Consider the following 7,465-nt stretch of genomic DNA (forward strand, 5'->3'; position numbering starts at 1 on the left):
GAAATAGTGAAAAAATAAAGGCAGATTTAAGAAGCCAACATTATGTAATGTAAAACATAAAAAATGAAAAATAACTCAATGTGGAAGGTGTCAACAATATGGTCATAACAAAAAACGTGTCCAATGATTAATAAATAATTTGCAACTTATTGATTAGATTGTGGTTTGTAAATATGAAAAATTGAAAATCATACGTAAGTCCATCTGAAAAACAAAATAATAATTTATATTGTTGTTATTATAAACCGACATTGAGTATTTACTAATAATTGTCATTGTTTATAAATAAATATTTTGATTTATAGAGGTGGGGGTGAAATTAGTTGGTCCCTAAAAATAGGGTTACGAAAAGATTTTTTTTAAAATAATCAATAATATTTTTAATTATTTTAAATATAAGCAATACTTGATTTTGTAATGAAATTTGTATTTCAATGTTTGATTTCATCGTATGTTTGTTAGTTCATTTTTGTATTTATTTAAAAAAAACAGACCCATCTTTTTTATTTAAAAATTATATCCTATAATTAATTTAATATATTTTACATTAAAAAATCTTCAATAAATAATAAATGTAATATACTTTATACTAAAAAAACAAAAGAAGAATAAAGGTCGTTTTACCAATTGAATTTTTTTGATTTTGTTTTTTATATAACAGTTCTATACAATATGCCGAAAACTTAATAAATAAATATTTTATAATTTACTATTACATATTCAATATTTAATTGTAACTATCATTAAATCAATTTAAAAAAATAAAATATTTTACATAATATGTATATTACAATTTACAATAAATATCATGTAATTATTTTAACTATTATTATTTATTGATTAAAATTTAAATTATTAAACATTTATAAATTTTAAAAATATTTTTTTAATTTTTAATTTTAATTTTTAAAATTATTAATTTAATTAATAATTAAAGTTATAAAGGTGACCTTCGAGATTGTCACGACCGAAGTAATCTTAAGATCTTTTGGGTCAAATTATTTTTTTTGAAAATCGGCATTTTACTTCCCTCTTTACTAAATAACAAAAAATTAAAACTTTGCAAAATTATTTTTTTCTAAAATTACACATTGTTGAATTGATTATATATAATCATCATTAACCTAAACAAATCGTGTTATCATTTTTCACACGACATAATTATTAACACAATTAAACTTTCAAATCAAAAACAAATATGCAATAGTATTGATACAAAGGTAATTCTCAAATTAAATTACAGTTGTTTATAACATTGAATTTATTGTTTGTAAATAGTAATTCTTTGTTATGACTATGATTATCATATAACAGAAATAAACAATTGTTATCAATTTTATTGTGTAATTACTTCAATGTGCACAATTATCATTTGACAACTTTTTGTTGATAATTACATTTTAAAGAGTTGTTATATACAATTATTTCTATATAACTATCGTTTTATTATAATTCGTTTATAAACACACATTTAAACATATTTATTTTAGTAACATCACAATTACATAATTATTCAAAATAGAGACATAAATAATTATTAATTTCAACAATTTAATAACAATATTTTGTCTATTAGGTTTGACTGTTAATCACAACATTTTTCATTTAAATATAATGTCAGAAATAAAACGTGATATTTTTTAATGTAAAAACATGTAACATCAAACCAAAATTTAAAATCATAACACTAAAATTACTAGAATAGCACACTTAACAACATTTTTGCTTTTAACTTGTTGCTCTCTCACATATGTACATAATATATATAAACAATTGTTTGTTATCCGAAGGTTAAAAAACGATAAAATAAATAATTACAAAATTGATTCCTTTTTTTGTTGTAGTACATTAACTTAGTCATTTCAACAAAAATAAATACACATTTAATAATTATTTTTAAAATATAATTATATACATATTTATCTATTATATCGTTGTTATTTCTTTAGATCATACATAAAAGTGCATTAAAACATAAATTTTTGTCTTTTTGGATTTAAAAAACAATGCCCATGTTAGACGGTCCAGTTTTAGGGCAACCGAACACACATAGATTCAGGTTTTATTTTCTCAAAATCGTTGAAAAAACAAAAGACAAAATAAAAATAATAATTTTATTGATTTTCTTTTTCATGACACAATTATATTTTGGTTGAGTAAAAAAGCGAGCAAAGCAAAATGTCGATTATCTGATAACAAAATATTTAGATAAGAAAATGTTATTCGTTTGAAAACTAAAATAAAATATAACAACAAAATCAATGAAGGTAATCACGGTTGTGTTGAAAAATAGAATGGTAAAGCCAAAAATAACGAACGTCGATCGTTTTTAAAGGCTAATTATGGATTGATCGAAAGGCTTGTTATATAAAGGAGTTTAGATGTAATCATGAGTTCAAAATGATGATAAAGAAAAAATAATAAATATTGAATTAACTACAACAGCTCTAAATGAAGATATCCAACAACAATCTAACAAGCACTAGACTGCTTCCTGATTGTTTGATCAGCCATAATCAGAGGAAGAGTGACTTTCAGAAATGACTAAACACAAAAACTCTAAAGATGATAAAGATGTTCTTTTTCATGGCAAAACTACATTTCTCTCTGTTGACCAAGTTTGTTACATTGCAATAGTATTATAACAGCAAACATACAGCAATGCTTTTTTAATTTCAGAACTTCACTATTTTAAGTACACATTATTGATTAACCTGTTTATTTCTAACTTTGTTTTTATGTTTAAAGTTTTTAAACCATCCTTTTATAGTGAAAAGTTAACCAACAAAAAAAACCAAACCATTAATTTTACTATAACTTAATGAAAAAACAGCGTTTTGAAAATAATCAAAAGTCTAAAGTGACATTTTAAAGATTTAGAGCATTACCAGATTTGAAATTTTGTTCAAAGAAAAAGGGAGTTGACTTTTTTATTGTTTCTAGTTTATTCTGAAACAGTTCAAAAGAACTCGACTTTCGGTATTATTTTATAATAAAAAAGTTATAATTTATTGAATATTAAATTTAATAGAAAAACGATTAAAAAATGGAATTATAATTTAAAGAAAAACTGTATTTCTTCAATAATTTCAGAGCAACTTGAGCAACTAGTTATTGAGTGTGACTTTTTCAATGTGGTTATAACACAAACTTGCGCTTTCTAGTCTCTGTTTTGAGGTCAAGGCTTTGGACAAGTTTGGGGAACTGTTTCCATTGGAGTGTTTACTTTTATTGAGTGTTTTAAAATAGAAAACACTGATTCAGCAGCACATGATGTCGGAACATCACATGCGAATACACAAACAATGTGTCTTATTAACGTAAAGTCATCCCAGTTGGTGATAAAGTCAAACAGATTTAGTGAAACTTCACATGGTATTGTTTTGTAAAGAAATTCAATCTTTTCTTCAACAAAAGATTTTTAATTTTTTTTCTCGTCCATTATCATAATAAAATTTCTAAGTTCTTGCTCCAAATTCCCCAAGTGTATAAATTTGGGGTATTCATTCAAACAACTAGGATCAAGAAACTTGACAAGGAATTGTGGGATTTCAATTGGTGACATTACCTTGGCAAGAACTTCATCGGAAGTATCATCCAAACCTGTAAACAGGTTAAACCTGTCAGCCATGTCGCTCAAGAAGGGCTCGAAAAATGTGTTGACTCTCTCAGCAAACTCTTTTTTTCAGCAACTGTTTTACTTTGAAAAAAGTCAATTCACATTAAAAGGAATAGTTAAATGTGTGAAGCATGAGTACTTACTCCAGTGTGGTCATTTGCATCACAACAACTCTCTTGTGAATAACGAGGATGTTTGAAAACGTTCCTTGGAAATTTTCGCAAGCATTTTTGAGGAGTTTAAGAACCTCCAAAAGAAACGCCAAAAAGCAATAGGTTTTTTCTTCTGTCACATTAAAAATTTCGGGATTTTCTCCAAACCATTTCAGCTCAACTTTTTTTGGCTCCTATTTTTTATATTCTTTTTTTTGACGCAGAACAAAAAAAATATTTTTAATAAAAAATTTTTGCACCAAATTACCATTAGTTTTAATGATAAAAACTATATTTTGGTAGTAAACCCATCTTGTTTTACAAATTAAAGGTAATTTGTTTTTTGTCCCGCTTTCTTTTTTAGTAAAAATGACCCATTTAGCAGCAGTGTTGTTTGATGAAAACCAACACAAAAACTTCAACAAAAAATGGCCTCTCACAGTTAACCAAATTTTTTTTCCAGACATATTCATTCTATGGCAGTTACAATAAACACTAAAAACATTAGATATTGAATTTGTTTTCAGTTCTTTTTTAGATTACTAATATTTCAATATTTTTATATACACCATTAAAATGTTCTGAAAAGTATTGAGAAACAATACCAATGAAAAGTTTATTGCAAATTTTTTAATAGCTTTAAGTGACTGATGGTATCAATGCTTTGTTACAATTTTTTTATACAATATTTTTAATATATGTTGGAGAAACTTTACATCGTTATTATTTTGAGCCGACTGCAGAAATTTACTTGCATTTACCTTTTTTATCATACACAAACCTTACTCAAAAATCATTATATTTAAAATATAAACAATTTGGATTATTAATTGTTATTTGCTTTTATTTGATTGGTTGAGTAATTTGAATTTTTTCATTATGTCAACTTCTAAAAATAAATTCTTCGATTTCTTATTAAAAACCAAATTTTTGTTATCCAAACAATCACCCAACAATAGTTCGAAATTGTATTAAATCGTGGGTTTAGTACTAAGATAAACTGTAGTTCAAAAGTCTGTACCGCCGTATTTTTAGAACTTCCTAAAGTCCCGTTTTTTATTTTTTATTTTTCCTAAAAAACAAAAAAACAAAAAATTGAAAGTACAGACTTTATTTTTAAAAAAATACCAATACCCTTCAATTATTTTTGTACAATATCGGGAAATTATCGGAATATTAGCCAGCCTTTTCCAAAAAACCCGATCCCATTATTTGATTTGACCACAACTCGATACTTCACAACACAAACTCAATGTTGTTGGTCAAATCATACAACGATAAACACGTTAATAAATTGGGATGTTGTTGTTTGTGTCAATTTGTAACTAAATATCAGTTTCGTTAGTTTTTCATTTTAATTAAAAACAAACATGTGGTTTTGTTTTTAAACAAAAGAAAATGAAATAACGAGTTTTAAAGAAAAAATAAATAAGAGCAAACAATTAATAATTTTGTGTTTTGATATTTCAGTCATTGTTGTGACAACACCGTCAGTATATCGATATTACGCGATACTTTAGCGCTTGCTATTTATTTTATTTTTTATTTATTATAAATGAAAACTCGATTTCAAAAATTTTATTCATTTATTTTATTAGATTTTTATAATATAATACACTTTTGGGATCATTCACAGGTTTTTCAGAAACAAAAATCCCGTTATTTCAAATTTTATATGGAATTTTTTAATGCTTAAAAATTCTTCAAGTAAAAAAATATTTTTTGAAGACTGTTTTTCTCTTTTTTACTTGGAAAAAAATAATCGAAAACATTACAAATAAATAGATTCCCAACATGGTTGATCAATTTTCTGCTTTATGCCAAAACTTTTTAGGCCTTTTTTCACCTAAACCTTAATCCTAATACGTGTCGCTGACTGTGGGCGATTTCTATATTTAAAAAAGTAGCAGTTTTCGGTTTTAAAATTTTGAATATAAGGATTGTTAAGTTAGATTCTTTTATACCTAACAAATGGGCTATATTTTCCACAAACATCCCGATTATTTCAAAAAATATAATGTATTTTTAATAGAGAAACAATAAAAAATAACAGCACTTACAAACGCGTCGTTTCAGGTGAAATAAAATGGTATAATAATAACAATAATATAGTATAACAGTCTTTATTTGGATTAGTTAAATAATTGGTATTTTTACTATTTAGATTGAGAAAATTATAGGTTGTGACATGGAATAAATATAATATTAAATATGGTTTTTGAATAATTTTGATTAATAGTATAATTAATTATAATTTACAATAAATTTTTAAAAATATAACAATTATATTAATAAATTTAAATTAACTATATTACATAATAATATTGTTTTATAATTAATTAATTTATAATTAATATGGTTATAAATAACAATGTTAAAATTATAATTAATAAATCCATATATTTATTATTATTGTATTATATAAAATATAATTTGTAAGTCATCTATAGTTCGGTCAGCTAACGGGGTATATCGTTAACTATCCATATGGTATTTAGATTACTTTTCAAATTGATTTCACAAATTACTTACCATCTTTGTCACATTTGATTCATTGTTTATATTATGTATTCATTTATTAACATTATTATATTAATTTGTATCATCCAACTTGAACATGAACATTTATTTTATATCACATTTTTAATAATTTTTATTAAAATTTAAATTTACTATATATTTTTATTTTATTAACAAACTATACTAAACAAAAGAGTTAACCAACCCCACCTTAAGAACAATCAATTACATTAACTGTTATTTTATTTCTTTTGCATGAAATTACTATTAACATTATTTATTATGGGTTTTTATGTTTATATTAATTCATTATACTAATAACATGTAACACTTAATAAAATGATTATATTAACCATTTAGTATTATATTTTACTAAAAAATAATAACTATTAATATAATAAATATATTAAAAACATAATTAATAATAATTAGTTATTATATATGTTAATGTTTATTTGAATAGAAAATTTACAAGTAAATATTTAAAAAATAAAAATAAATAACTGATCAATATATACAATGTAATGAGTTATTTGAATATGTTTATGATTAAATTTTATAATGGCATATTCTTTTTATTACAATGTTGTATGTTATAAATTTCAAAAAGTAATTAACACAAGAAGGTTTTAGACTACATGCATTTATCAATCAATCTATTTAATCACAGAAAGTTGATATAAAACTTGACTATCCTTCAAATCGTTTATATTATTGGTTTTTGAAAACAATAATCAATTTGTTTAATAAACAGAATAATATTCACTCATATAATTAATAACATTTAAAACACACTATTAGATACATTTAATCAATTGCACTTATATCCATTAATTCGTTTTTGTGGCAATAGTTATAGCACCATATTATATTGTTTTAGTTGATTGTGTTCAATTGCTTGTTCTTTTTGTATTGTTATTATTTTTTGTATTATTAAACACTAAAAAACACAACACATATACTCGTTGCTGATGCCTCAAGGAGACTGGATTAATATTGAATAATGAGGTCATTGAATAGTGTAAATACCACAAACTACATGTACAAAACAAATTTAATTTGTTTATGACTTGGTATCACATTTTTAACAAAAGTTTGAGTTTATTAATGTTTGAAAAGTTTCAGAAAAAATCTAAGGAAAAACCCATATTTTACTCTAAAACGAACTTAAACA

The sequence above is a fragment of the Entamoeba invadens genome (genome assembly GCF_000330505.1).
Source record: "Entamoeba invadens IP1 unplaced genomic scaffold scaff_1105074725423, whole genome shotgun sequence".
Lineage (NCBI taxonomy): Eukaryota > Evosea > Mastigamoebida > Endamoebidae > Entamoeba > Entamoeba invadens.